Genomic DNA, 13,675 nt, shown 5'->3' with positions numbered 1-13,675 from the left:
AACACTCGACGCATGGAAAAAAAGACATGGACTGGTGCATGCTGCGGGGGTAAACGGTGTATGTAGCCAGAGGTTGCCCTCGGAAGTGGATAGCGATTTGGATTGGACTGTATGGAATGTATACCGTGGAAATTTATGTGAACCTCCACTAATCCCCCCTCTTGACGATTCCCCTACGCCTTAACTGATATATAGTGATCATCATTCACTGTAACCCATCGAAATTTTCTGTGCCTGTCTGATTATGTAACACCTAAAATGTAACGACCTTCCATGTGAAAAGACCAATTTGTTCAATTTGTCAATAAAAATAATTATTTTAAAAAAAACATCATTTTGAGTAAACAAAATAAAAAAAAAAAACGTAATTTATACAATGTCATATTGCAGACAGGTATCTACAACCAATCCATCCCAATATCCTGCTCCAACCAGAGTACATCATGCTGTTCAGCAGATCAGTCATAGATGTATCAGTGCCATAATTATACAACATGGTAGAATAATAACATACTTAAAATATATTCTAAAATAAGGGCTGAGATGCACTGAGGTACTTCCAATTGCAGTGCATCTAGAGATGAACCCGGTTTGCAATCCCCTCCTCAGAGAAGCATTATGAGAAGACTAAAAGCAATAAAATGCACGTGCAAAATGTATAAAGAACGTAAATTGACATCTTAAGAGCCCTCCAGCAACTGTATGTAACCCTCATGCTACTAGGGATTACCGCGTTCCTATCTGGATCTTCCGTCTTATGAGCCATGCATGGCCTTAGAAACGTAGCCACACTGCAGGCAAAGAGCAGGCTGGGATCTCATCTAAGAATGCGCAGAGCAACGCGATGGTCCTGTGTGCCCAATTGCCAGAAAACCGTTTTAACCACTTTGACCTTCGCGTGGAATATGCCTGGCATGTGAACATTACGTGGGCAACGCTTTCTACCAGGGCCCTGCAACATGGACAGTTCTTTGGTGTTGGGTTGCGTGTATGCCAGTTAGTTGTAGATTTACAGACAGGGAGTGTTCCAAGCCTGAAGTGGATATATAACGTGCTGTCCAGAGGGACCTGGATTATATCTAAAAAGGGCTCCAAGTGTCTATCCTGTTTGTGGAGATAACATTCTGCAGGTAGTCTCCCCAGATTTGGTTTACTAAATTCTTGCTGGTCCACCCATTCCCAGTAAAGACGCTTGAGCTCTTCTTTCCTCGGTGGGTCCGGCTTGTACCAATGTGCTTGGGGCCCTATGGCTGACATTTTCCCCAACATTAGAAATCCAGCCCACTTTTCTAGTTGTGTCGAGCCTGATGACCTCAGATAGGGCTTCCGCATAAGAATCAGGAGCTGTAAATCCGAGATCAAAAGCAGAGAGCAGCACCAGGCCTGCTGCTAACAGTCACCTCTAGCTCTAAAATAGCCTACTTTCTATCAGTTGTGGATGTTTTTTGCTGGTGAATGATGATGCAAAATGAAATCTGGGATTAAGCACTGTACCAGAGTGTGACTTTTCAGCAGAACCCCTCTGCAGCTGTCAAATGCTCGAGGCCAGCGCAATTTTCACAAGATCAAAGGGACGTTGTGACTGGCAAACTAATTTACAAGCCTCTTGGTTTGAGTACAGAGATCAAAGCACCAGACCCAAGAAAATCTTTTGCGCTATTGCAACTTATGCTCAACAGACTCGTTTGCCTTTAAGAATTAATAATATTCATAGACTGCATGCAAAAACAGGATATCCAGAGGCAGCAACAAGGTATTTTCTATTGTTTATTTTCTAACCTTCAATTTGCATTTCCACCAGCTCTGCTACCCCCCCTCCCCAAACACCTTCCCTCCCTCTGTTTTGCATGACCAGCAATAAAAACAAGCATTGGCAAAGTCAATATGTCTTGCCTGTGCAAGAGGTATTGGCTTTGTCAATGTCATTTAACCATGTTGTGCAGCAGCACGGCTAAAAGAAAAAAATGCAGTATAACGCGGACAGCACTGTCGAATCATAACACTTTTTTCATACCGATATTACAGCACTGTTCTATTTTTTCGTAACTTTCAGCCCTGCTGTACAAATTGCCTAAAAGACATTGACAGACAAGCTACTTACCTTCGGTAATGCTTTATTTGGTAGAGACATGATCTTGCAGCAGATTCCTTACCTTTGAATTTCCCAGGCGTTGGACTGAAACTGAAAGATTTTCTTTGAGCAATATCCCTGCATTGGTATGTGGTGTCGGTCGGCTCCGCATGATGTTGGCTGCGCCGTTGTGACATTGGCGTCACCGATATAAGCAAGACATCGGCGCCCTGACGTCAGTAACTTTCCACAACTTTCCACGCCAGAGGCGCAGAGTCATCAAGTGCACTGACATTGGGTGTTTTGAACTACTAGGGCCCCGAAGGGGTACAGCCCTGTCCCAAAAAACCTGTCTGCAGTGTGGGGAGGTTGGGTGGATCGGTAAGGAATCTGCTGCTAGATCATGTCTGTACCAGATAAGGGGCTACCGAAGTCTAGTCACTTGTTCATCTGATAGAGACATCTAGCCGCAGAATCCTTACTTTTGAATAGATACCTAATAAATACCAACGCCGCTGGAAGGACTGCAGGACATGTTTAGGCAAGGAAGCCCTGCAAGACAGACCGGCCAAAAAGGCAGTCCCTGCAGACTTCACTGTCCAGGCAGGAGTACTTGGTAAACGTGTGCAGGGATAACCACATTGCTGTCTGACAAATGTCGAGGACTGGAACACCACACTGCAAGGCCTTGGTAGCCACCTTAGCTCTGGTGGAATGAGCCCTTAGGTTTTCAGGAGGCTGCTTTTTGGCCAGAGCGTAGCAAATTTTGATGCCGAGGATGACCCTCACGAGATAGTCCTCTTTTACACCGCACATTTTTTTTTTGATCCAACATACCCCACAAAGAGTTGGTCATCCACCCAGAACTCTTTAGTGTGGTCAAGGTAGAATGACAACGCTATTTTTGTGTCCAGACGAAGTTGCTCTTCTTCTTTGGGGGCTGTGGAGGAGCGTAGAAAGTGGGCAAGGTGACAGGTCCACATGGAATGGTGTTACCACTTCCAGTAAGAAAGAGGCCCTATTGCGACGCACCAATTTATCATGGAAGATGGTCAGGTAAGGAGGCTTGGATGACAGAGCCTGCAATACGCTCACCCTCTTGGCAGATGCAAATGCCACTAAATAACAAGTTACTTACCTTCGGGAACGATATATCTGTAAGAAACATTAGTAGCGATAGATTCCTTACCTTAGAATTATCCCCAGGCTTCAGACTGGATCAGGAAAGTTTTAGTCAGCAGTACCCCTGCGCGTCGGAAAGTGGTGTTGTGCGGGTCCGCATCCGTCGTTGGCATCGCCGAGATGACGTTGCGACAGCTACTTAGATGCTGCGCTCGCGCGCTGACGTCAATTCTGTACACGACTTTCCGCGCCAGAAAACGCAGAGCCATGCAAGATACTGACCACTAGTGCCTTGAAACTAGGGCCCTGAAAGGGATGACCTTAACCCTAGAAACCAGTTCGCAGACTGGGGAGGATGGGTGGAGCGGTAAGGAATCTATCACTACTAATGTTTCTTACAGATATATCATTACCGAAGGTAAGTAACTTGTTCATCTGAAAGAAACACATAGTGATAGATTCCTTACCTTAGAATAGATACCCCAGCAATACTAACCCCGGTGGTGGGTCTGCGAACCAAGATCACACCAGGGAGTCTCGGAGAACAGAATGGCAAAAGAAGCCGTCTCTCCGTACTTGGCTGTCCAGGCAGTAGTGCTTAGTAAAAGTGTGCAGCGAGGCCCACGTAGCTGCCTGACAGATGTCTTGCAGGGGAAAACCACGTCCCAATGCTGTAGTGGCTGCAGTCACCCTGGTGGAATGGGTGCGCAGCCCCAACAGAGCTATCTTTTTAGTCAAAGAATAACAGGATTTGATATACAAGATGACACATCGGGAGATAGTCTGCTTGTGTACGGCCTGACCTTTTTTGACACCAACGTAGCCAACAAAGAGCTGGTCATCCACCTGGAACTGTTGTGTGCGGTTCAAGTAAAACAAGAGCACACGTTGGGTCCAGACGGTGGAGCCTCTCTTCCTCTCTCGAAGGATGCGGAGGCGGAAAGAAGGTGGGCAAAGTGATGGTCTGCCCGATGTGAAAGGCGGTGACAACATTTGGCAGAAAGGATGGACGTGTCCTGAGTACAACCTTGTCCGGATGGACAGATAGAAAAGGAGGCTTACAAGAAAGAGCCTGGAACTCACTCATTCTCCTGGCAGAGGTGATGGCAACCAGGAAAGCAGTCTTTAAGGTTATCAGACAAAGAGGACAGTTGTGAAGAGGCTCAAAGGGAGCGCACATTAAATATGTTAGAACCAGGTTCAAGTCCCAATGTGGCATCGCAAAAGGAAAAGGAGGAAAAAGGTGAGTAATGCCTTTGAGAAATCCATTTACAACAGGGGACTTGAAAAGAGAGGGCTGATCAGGTAGCCTGAGAAAGGCCGAAATAGCAGAAAGGTAGCCCTTAATAGTGCCCAGAGCAGAGTCCTGCTGGGCTAAAGAAAGAAGGAACAGAAGAACTTCTGAAAGAGGGGCAGAAAGGGGATCCACAGCCGTTGCTGTGCACCATGCCACAAATTTGTTCCACCGGCAGGCGTTTACCAACTTAGTGGAGGGACGCCTGGCTGCCAGAATGACATCACAGACTTCAGGAGGCAAGTCAAAAGGAATCAACTGCCGCTGCTCAATTTCCACGCAAAGAGGTGGAGGCTGGACAGGTTCGGGTGGAGGACCGTCCCCTGCTGCTGTGACAGAAGATCCTCCCGAAGAGGCAGTCGGATCGGGGGATCGATAGTCATACTGAGTAGCTCGGGATACCATACTCTTCGAGCCCAGTCTGGAGCCAGAAGAATGACTTGGGCCCGGTCGCGCCTGATCTTCTTCAGCACTCTGGGTAGAAGTGGTATAGGCGGAAAGGCGTACAACAGACCGCAACTCCACTTGCGACGAAAAGCGTCGCCCAGCGAATGCCGCCTTGGAGATCCCAACAGGCAGAACTGCTGACATTGCACGTTCTCTTCGCTGGCGAGTAGATCTAACCAAGGCTCTCCCCACTGTTGAAAGACTTTGCGCCACGTCCGAGTGAAGACACCATTCGTGATCTGTTGGTGATCAATGAGAACTAGCTCTTGTTTAAATTGTTTGTATGTCTGCGGGTGGGGTAAAACCATTAGGTTTTTATGAAGGCCCTCACCCACCAACCTAGATGGTGGCATGCTTCATCATTGGGCCCCACCCGAGGTACCGAGTGTACCTCAGGTGTGCTTCGACGCCAGATTACTGCGGAGCGGGTTGTTTTGGTTTGTGAGGGTGCTGTGGGTGTGCTCTGAGTGAGGTTTAAAATACTGTCCTGGGTGTCCCAAAGACTGTTTTAATAGTGGGCCCCAGGCAGTCAATAAAAACCAAAGGCTATCTGACGTGCACGGTAGGCTTATGGCCTCCGATGTCCTGTGCTGTCAACTAGTTTCAGCCAGGCCTTTTCTTCTACTGGCTTTCGTCAGGACCTTATATGTGTGGGGTGTTACAGGGATTGTTATGAGTTTGTCAGTGCCCTGTGTGTAAAGCACATGCTACGGTGCTTATTTGTGCAAGAGGTGTTTCCTCTCGGGTTGTACACCTGATCATAGCGAACAACTCGGCATGGAGCTCAGCCGGGGGGCCAGGACCATGTGCACTTGCGCAATGTCGCTGGACCCTCAATGAACCTGTTGTCCGGGCAGAGGCTCCGTGACAAACTCATAACAATCCCTGTAACACATGAGCAGGACACCCCTACAACCTTCAGAGTCCATTCTCTCAGGTTGTAAGAGCATCAGTGTAGGAAGGTGGATATCTGACTATGGTTACCCCCAATTTTTTGCCTAGTGTCTAGCTGGTTTTTCGACTTAGTTGGCCTGAGATCCTGCCATTCAGGATCTCAGCCTATCTGCTCTCTCTTTAAAATGGACTCCATGTACCCTAGGTACATACCCAATTGGTTGGATCACCCTGTGAGCCCCTGTACCAGTGTACACTAGGTACCCAGGGCATTGGTGTATCTAAGGCCTACCAGGGGCTGAAGCATGTATTATGCCACCCCTGGCCTGGCCTAACAAATTTGACACAACTGGCTGATCACTCAGCTGGGGTAAGTTGGTGTAACCACCTCTTACTTAGGTGTAGTATACCTATACCTAACCTTAAATGGGACACATAGTAACCTATAAGTCACTCCTATGGCAGGCCTTAACAATCCTGAAGGCAGAGTGCTTGGTTTCATGTGAGATGGTGCTCTGGCATGAGCTGAGCCTGTCTGCAGTGATCGGAACCACTTCCTTCTACTGTTTCCAGATATCGTCATACCATATACTCTTAAGTGCATTATGAACCTCGCGGTTAAATGCTATCTTTGGTTTGGCTTTATCAAAACATGTCGAGTAAGGTGTCATACGAATTGGAATACTAACCCCTCGCCAATTCTGGCGACGGGGTTAGCATTCCACCCTTCTAGAGGGACACGACATGTACAGTACCTGAAACCCGGGTAAAATCAGACATAGCCTCAGCTCCACAAAATGGATGCTGCCACCACAGACACAAGTCTGCCCTCCTGCTGCTGGGAGTCCTTCCAGCTTGGGAGACGTGGACAAAGGGTTTCCTGCCAGGGGAGGTGCATGCACCACCCCAGACAGGATTTTGTGTATTGGTCAGGTAGGGCTTCAATAGAATCAGACATGCCTGAGGCTCACAACGAGCCTCGGTGCATATGCCAGTTCAAACCAGTCCTGGGGCACACCAGCCCCGGACCTGGGGCGAGCTGGACGAAGGATTGGGGGTGTAACCACCCCCCCTTCCTGGTCCCACCCATAGGGAGGGACCTAGCAGGTAGTCCGGCCCCTAGAATCCGCTTAAAGGTAGGAGCTGTGTCCTAATACTTCAGACATCCTGGAATCAACTTAACCACAAGAAGAAGACGGGAACTTCGACGCTCTGCTGCACAGAGGACTGAAGGAAATCTCCCCTATGGTCAGGGAGTGACCATCTTGCTAACGCAAGAACCAACCAGCTATTGAACGTCTGCTTTGCTGCCGCCTCCTGCCGGAGCCCGAGCCCAGAGCCCGACAAGAACTGGACCTCCAGACCTCTCACCGCCCGATCCACAGTCCCTGCAAAGAAGGAACCCGTGGAGGCACCGAGACACGTGGAGCCAGCCATCTTGGAAGACCGACGACAAGCTGCAAGCGCAACGACAGAGGCTCCCTCCAAGTTGTGCTTTGGGTCCTGAGAAGCCCAACACCCGAGCAGCATCTGCACCAAAGGTGAGCCCCCCAGCATCTCCACGATCTGCATGGGGCCCCTCTGCACTTTGCATCTCGACGCGCCTGCCCGGTCCCTGGCCCGTTGGCTAGTGGCCATTTTGGCGACCTATTTGAAAATCAACGACGCTGGTCTGGTTGCTCCAGACTGGCCCTAGCTGCCCTCCAAAAGAGCAGCCCCTCTGACCTTGCTGGTCAGAACAATCAGCTTACATCTCTTTCCACGACTCCTGCCTTTGCCAAGGCTTGTTTGCTTCTTTCGAGTCGCCGACACCGCCGCCAGCGAGAGCCTGCGTGGGACAGCTCGTGAACCGACTCCTGGACGTCGTCAACCTTCAGGGACCACGTGGCTGCGGAGACAAGCTACCCCTCATCACCTGTTTGCACCCGACATCGCCTGGTACCTACCTGGTGCCACGCCGGTCACTGGCTAGTGATTGTGAACACTGTCCCCTCTGCTTTCAGGTCTTCTACAACTCCGATCCAACCTTGGATCCAACGCATCTCTTCTGGACCGACCGCCTGCAGCATCTTTGTCATCAGGCTCCATTGAATCAATAGAAGAAACCCGACGCACTTCGAGACCTATGCACCCGCTTCCTGTGGGTGAGGTAAAGCTGGTACTCCGGTGCCCAAGTGTAGAGAATCATCTCTAGTGTCTGTGTTTCAAATCTTGAGATTGTAGTCCATCCAGAAGATCCTTTCTGCAGTAACTTTGTAACTTTTACGCACCCATTGAAAACCTATGGGAGCACGCGTGTGACTTTACACACTGCACACGCGACCCGTGGACCTCCTGGTCACTAACTGAAGTTAGCTCCTTGTAGGCCCAGCGATTCTAGAGGCCCTAGGCCTTTTCCCTTTCCTGTTCGTGGTACTTATACCACTATTTTAGTATATGGTGTGAGTGGCCACCAGGGCCCATCCATATAAAGTGCAACTTCTGTATATTATAACATTGTCTTGTTTAACGATTTGTGCTCCTGTGCTCATAAAGAGTCTAGGGGGTACTTTGAGAAATAAATACATATATATTTTGAATATATATCTGTGTGGTGTCCTTTCATTGGTATAAAAGGGGGTTACATTTGGTAAAACAGCCTGCTTAACACGCTTTAACGAGTTTAGCCTCAAAGACTGCTTAGCCTACGCTACCACTAGTGCAGCTAGTCTGAAAAGGTTGACTTACAACCACACCATAAGGGTTGCTTGGCATGGTACAAGGTGGTCACTTTAACTAGTGAACATCATATACCAGGCCAACTTCTCACAATCAGCCATTAAGATACATAGAGTGGCCATGCTTCATTACTCAATGACTATCTCTAAACTGGCTGTAACATACCCTGTCATGTTTGGTATCAAACATGTTGGAATCATACCCCCACACTGTAAATGGTGTGGGAGGTATGATTCCATGCACTGTAAAGCTGCTCTGGAAGGACCTCAGTGCTCTCAGTACCAGTCTTCTAGACCCGGACAGCAAACTATGGGTGCTGTCGACCAGAGACACGATTCTGCCCTCCTGCTGCTGAGCCAAGCTCGAGCAGGGGAAGGCTGGACAGTATGTTTCCTGTCACAGGTAGGTTTGACCACCTCCCAGACAGGACTTAGTGTATTGGGGAAGGGAGGGGGCACTTGCGAGCACCACTGAGACTGCTTGAAGGGCACATATGGTACCCTCCTTGCATGCTCCAGTTCAAACCAGTTCAGGGAGCCGTTGGCTCTCTGGTGTGAAACTGGACAAAGGACATGGGAATATCCTCCCCACTGTCCAGCCCCTTCGCTGGGAGGGACCCCTGAATCATCCCCTTTCCTTAGGGTACAGAAGGGCTTACCTGCGGGAGGGTCCCTAGATTCGTCGTGGGACAAGATTCAGATCCAATACCACTTCTACTTCAACCGTCTGGGCACTCTGGACTTCGCATTAGGAACCGATACTGCAACTGGGGAGACTTCTGATGCTCCTGGTCTCATCATCCTGCAAGTTTGCTGCAACGTCTGTGCCTGTGCTCCATACAGGTTCTTCACAAGACCTGTGGACATCCAAGACACCCGAAGTAATCTCCCTTGGAGTGAAGGAGTCACTCCCCTGCATCTGTAGGCACTGCAACAAAGCTGAACGGTATGCTGATCCTGGGCTCCCAAGGGGACTCCATAAGACTCAGCAACACAGGTGGTGGTTCAGCAACTCCCTTGAGGCCTGCGCGATCTTCTTACAGAGTTTGAGGCCAATATCCCTCGTTGGAACCGCTGGAAGAAAACCCCTGTGCACCGCATCGACTTGCAATTGCCAAGGCTTGTTGACTCTCTGAGATCGTCAGGCTCCAAGCATCTCCTACAGCCAAGATCTTTGCCTGCACCGCATCCTTTGCACCGTGAGCCTTCATCCTTTGGTGAGCTGCTAGAGGCCCTCTTGAGACTTCTGTGCCTCTGGCCCGTGGGTCCTCTCAAGTCTTCTTTGACTCTAGTGGGCTCCCATGCTTGCTCAGGGCCTGCTCTGACTTACCCGCTCGTGGTGAGTCACTTTGATCTTGCTGGTCCCGACACTGCACCTTTTTCAACAACTACATTGGTTGCCGTTGCCAAGGCATGTCGGTGCCCCTGCCAGACACTGACGCCATGGCTCTTGACATCAGATATGGGACAGCTCGTGAACAGCTCCTGGTCTTCTACAGCGTCGCTTGGTCCACACAGCTTCAACTTCTAGGGCACCATCAACTCTCCTGTATCTCAGACATCGGTGGACATTCGTCTTCCTTGCCTCCTGGTCACTTCTGAGTGGCATAGACTCTGACCCCTCTGCTTTCAGGTATCTCTAACCTTGAATCCACCTCTGTTTTCCACCGGACTCTTCTCACATTCTTCATCAGCTGCAACTTCCTGAAGTCCTCCAGTGTGGTCTACGGCGTTTTCAGATGCCTATTCGCACCTATGCACCCAGCTTCCCTGGTGTAGGTATCCTGGTTCCTGGGGTATCCACGGGTGGGGTGGCTCTCTAATCTCCCGTCTTCCACAGGGTTTCTTCAGGATCCGGTGGGAAGGGTCCTTCTTTACAATTGCGACCGCAACTTACCCATTTACTTGAATGGAGTACTCGGTCGTGTTCCCACACTGCACACAACCTCCGTGGGATTCCTAGATGCTCACTTAGGGTGGTTCCTTGGGTACCAAACTCTTCTACGTCTTCTGGGTCCACGCTTGTCTTGAGTCGTGGTTCGCATTCCACTATTTTAGTATATGGTTTTGTCTCCCCCTGGGGACCACTGTGTATATGTGCTTCATGCTTATTCTATTGACAAGTATTGTGTGTACTGTGCATACATCTCCGAATAGGAGATACTGTATCGTGTTAGTGAGTGTTAATAATAAATACATATTTTTTATAACTATACTGTGTGGTTCTTTTTCACTTAACCCATACCATAAGATTAAGTGCTGGTCAAACAAGCTGCTTTACACTCCTGGCCTAAGCCTAAAGGCTGCTCCCCACAGCTACCACTTAGAGAGCTTTCTAAGGTTGTCTAAGACCACGAAAATCACCATAAGGGTTGTCTGGATTAGTGCAGGGTGCTACACGTTAGTTTAGATGTCGATGTGAGTGATTATATATAAAGCACATTTAATTTAGGTAATATTTCTCTGCAACATGATAATCATGTCTGTTCTAATATATTGGTGAGGAACCTGCAGGTGGAGCATCCATCAGAAAGATTGTTGACGTAGATAAGTAACTTTTTATGCTTGTGGATAACTGCAGATTCCTCACCTGTTGAATAGATTCCCAAGCAGTACCCACGTTAGAAGGAGGGTTGATGATAGTTAAATGAGGAAGTCCTGCAGGGCAGATCTGGCAAAGTGGCCATCCCTAAGTACTTCATAATCCAGGCAGTAAAGGTTGGCAAAAGTGTCTAGGGATGCCTACGTAGGTGCCATGCAGATTTCTGCAACTGGAACTCCCCTGGCAAGTGATGAGGTTGAACATTTGGCCCCGCTGGAATTTGTCATCGAAAAATGAAGTGAATATCAGATGGTATCTTAAGGCTTGTAACACGGTGACCCATCTCCTTGAGGTGATTTCCATCAAAAATACTGATATTACGGTTAACATTTGCAGCTGGCAACTTTGAAGGGGCTCAGAGACCCCATCAAAAATTTCTAAACAATATTACGATCCCAGTAGAGCACAACATAGGGAGTTGGAGGGTACAAGTCTATCTCTTGAGAAAATGGGAAGGCTGGTCTGAGAGGCAGAGGAGTGTCGACAATGCAGCCAAAAACCTTCTTAAAGTAGTTTGCGAACTGTAGTATCTGCAACAGATGAGCCTGAAGTGGGTCTACATTGTTGTCTGTGCACCATGAAAAAAAGCTGTTCCATCTGCTTGACTAGTAAAGAACAAGTTACTCATCTGAAAGAAACAGTTCTAGATTCCTTACCTTAGAATACATACCCCAGCAATATCAACCCCGGAGGTGGGTCTGCGAACCAAGCTCACACCAGAAAGTCCTGGAGAACAGAACAGCCAAAGAAGCAGTCTCTCTGGACTTGGCTGTCTAGGCAGTAGTGTTTGGTGAACGTGTGCAGCGATGACCACGTAGCTGCCTGACAGATGTCATTCAGGGGGGCTCCTCGCCCCAAAGCAGTAGTAGCTGCCGTCGCCCTGGTGGAATGACGCGCTGCTCCACTGGAGGCTCCTTCTTTGCCAAAGAGTAGCAGGCTTTGATGAACAGAACAACCCACCTGGAGATAGTTCATTTGTGCACAGCCAGACCTTTCTTAGCGCCCACGTAACCACAAAAAGATGGTCGTCCACTCGGAATGGTCTGTTTCGATCCAAGAAGAAGGAAAACGCATGTTTTGGATCCAGACGGTGGAGCCTCTCTTCCTCTTTTGAAGGATGTGGAGGCAGAAAGAAGGTGAACAAAGTGATGGTTTGGCCAATGTAGAAAGCAGCAACCACCTTGGGAAGAAAGGAAGGTCTAGTTCTCAGGACAACCTTGTCCAGATGGACAGCCAGAAAGGGAGGCTTGAAAGAAAGAGCGTGTAGCTCACTCACCCTGCGTACAGAAGTGATGGCCACTAGAAAGGCAGTTTTCAAAGTGAGAAGTCTGAGAGGACAGTTATGTAGCGGCTCAAAGGGAGCGCACATGAGATACATAAGAACCAAGTTCAAGTCCCACTGAGGCATTACAAAGTGAACAGGAGGAAAAAGAGGAGTAATGCCCTTTAGGAATCTATGTACAACAGGGGACTTGAAAAGAGAATGCTGATCAGGAAGCCTAAGGAAGACTGAAAAAGTCGAGAGGTAGTACTTGATAGTGCCCACAGCAGAGCCCTGCTGGGCCAAAGAAAGGAGGAACAAGAGAACCTCAGAAAGAGGGGCGGAAAGGGGATCCACAGCCTTTGCTGTGCACCATGCCTCAAATTTGTTCCATCTGCAGGCGTTTACCGTCTTAGTGAAAGGACGCTTGGCTGCCAAGATAACGTCACAGACCTCGGGAGGCAGGTCAAACGACGTCAACTGCTGCCGCTCAATTTCCACACAAGGAGGTGGAGGCTGGACAGGTTCGGGTGGATTAGCGTCCCCTGCTGCTGCGACAGACGATCTTCCCAAAGAGGCAGTCTGATTGGAGGATCCGATAGCCATGTTGAGCAGCTCGGGATACCAGACTCTTTGTTCCCAATCCGGAGCCACAAGAATGACTTGGGCCCGGGTGCGCTTGATCTTTTTCAGCACTCCGGGCAGAAGTGGTATAGGCAGAAAGGCGTATAGAAGACTGCAACTCCACTCGTGATGAAAATCATCGCCTAGCGAGCGCCGCCTTGGAAATTCCAACGCGCAGAACTGCTGACATTGCGTGTTCTCTTCGGTGGCGAATAGATCTAACCAAGGCTTTCCCCACTGCTGAAAGAGACCTTGCAACACCTCCGAGTGAAGACGCCATTCGTGATCCATCAGGCACCTGCGGCTGAGTTTGATCGCCCTGCCATTCAGAGAACCTGCCAGGTTTTGAACCACCAGGGATATGCCCTGATGTTCCAGCCATGTCCAGACGCGGAGGGCCTCCTGACATAGGTTCCACGACCCCAACCCGCCTTGTATGTTGCAGTACCACATGGCGGTGGTGTTATCCGTGAACACCTTCACTACTCTTCCCCGGACAGAGGGAAGGAATGCCTTGAGTGCAAGACGAATCGCCCAAAGCTCCAGGAGGTTGATGTGAAGCACGGACTCTGCCGGAGACCAGAGGCCTCTGATCTCCGCCTCCCCCATGTGGCCTCCCAATCCCAGAAGTGATGCATCGGTC

The sequence above is a fragment of the Triturus cristatus genome, chromosome 9 (assembly GCF_964204655.1).
Source record: "Triturus cristatus chromosome 9, aTriCri1.1, whole genome shotgun sequence".
NCBI classification, from domain to species: domain Eukaryota; kingdom Metazoa; phylum Chordata; class Amphibia; order Caudata; family Salamandridae; genus Triturus; species Triturus cristatus.
This window is presented reverse-complemented; position numbering follows the sequence as displayed.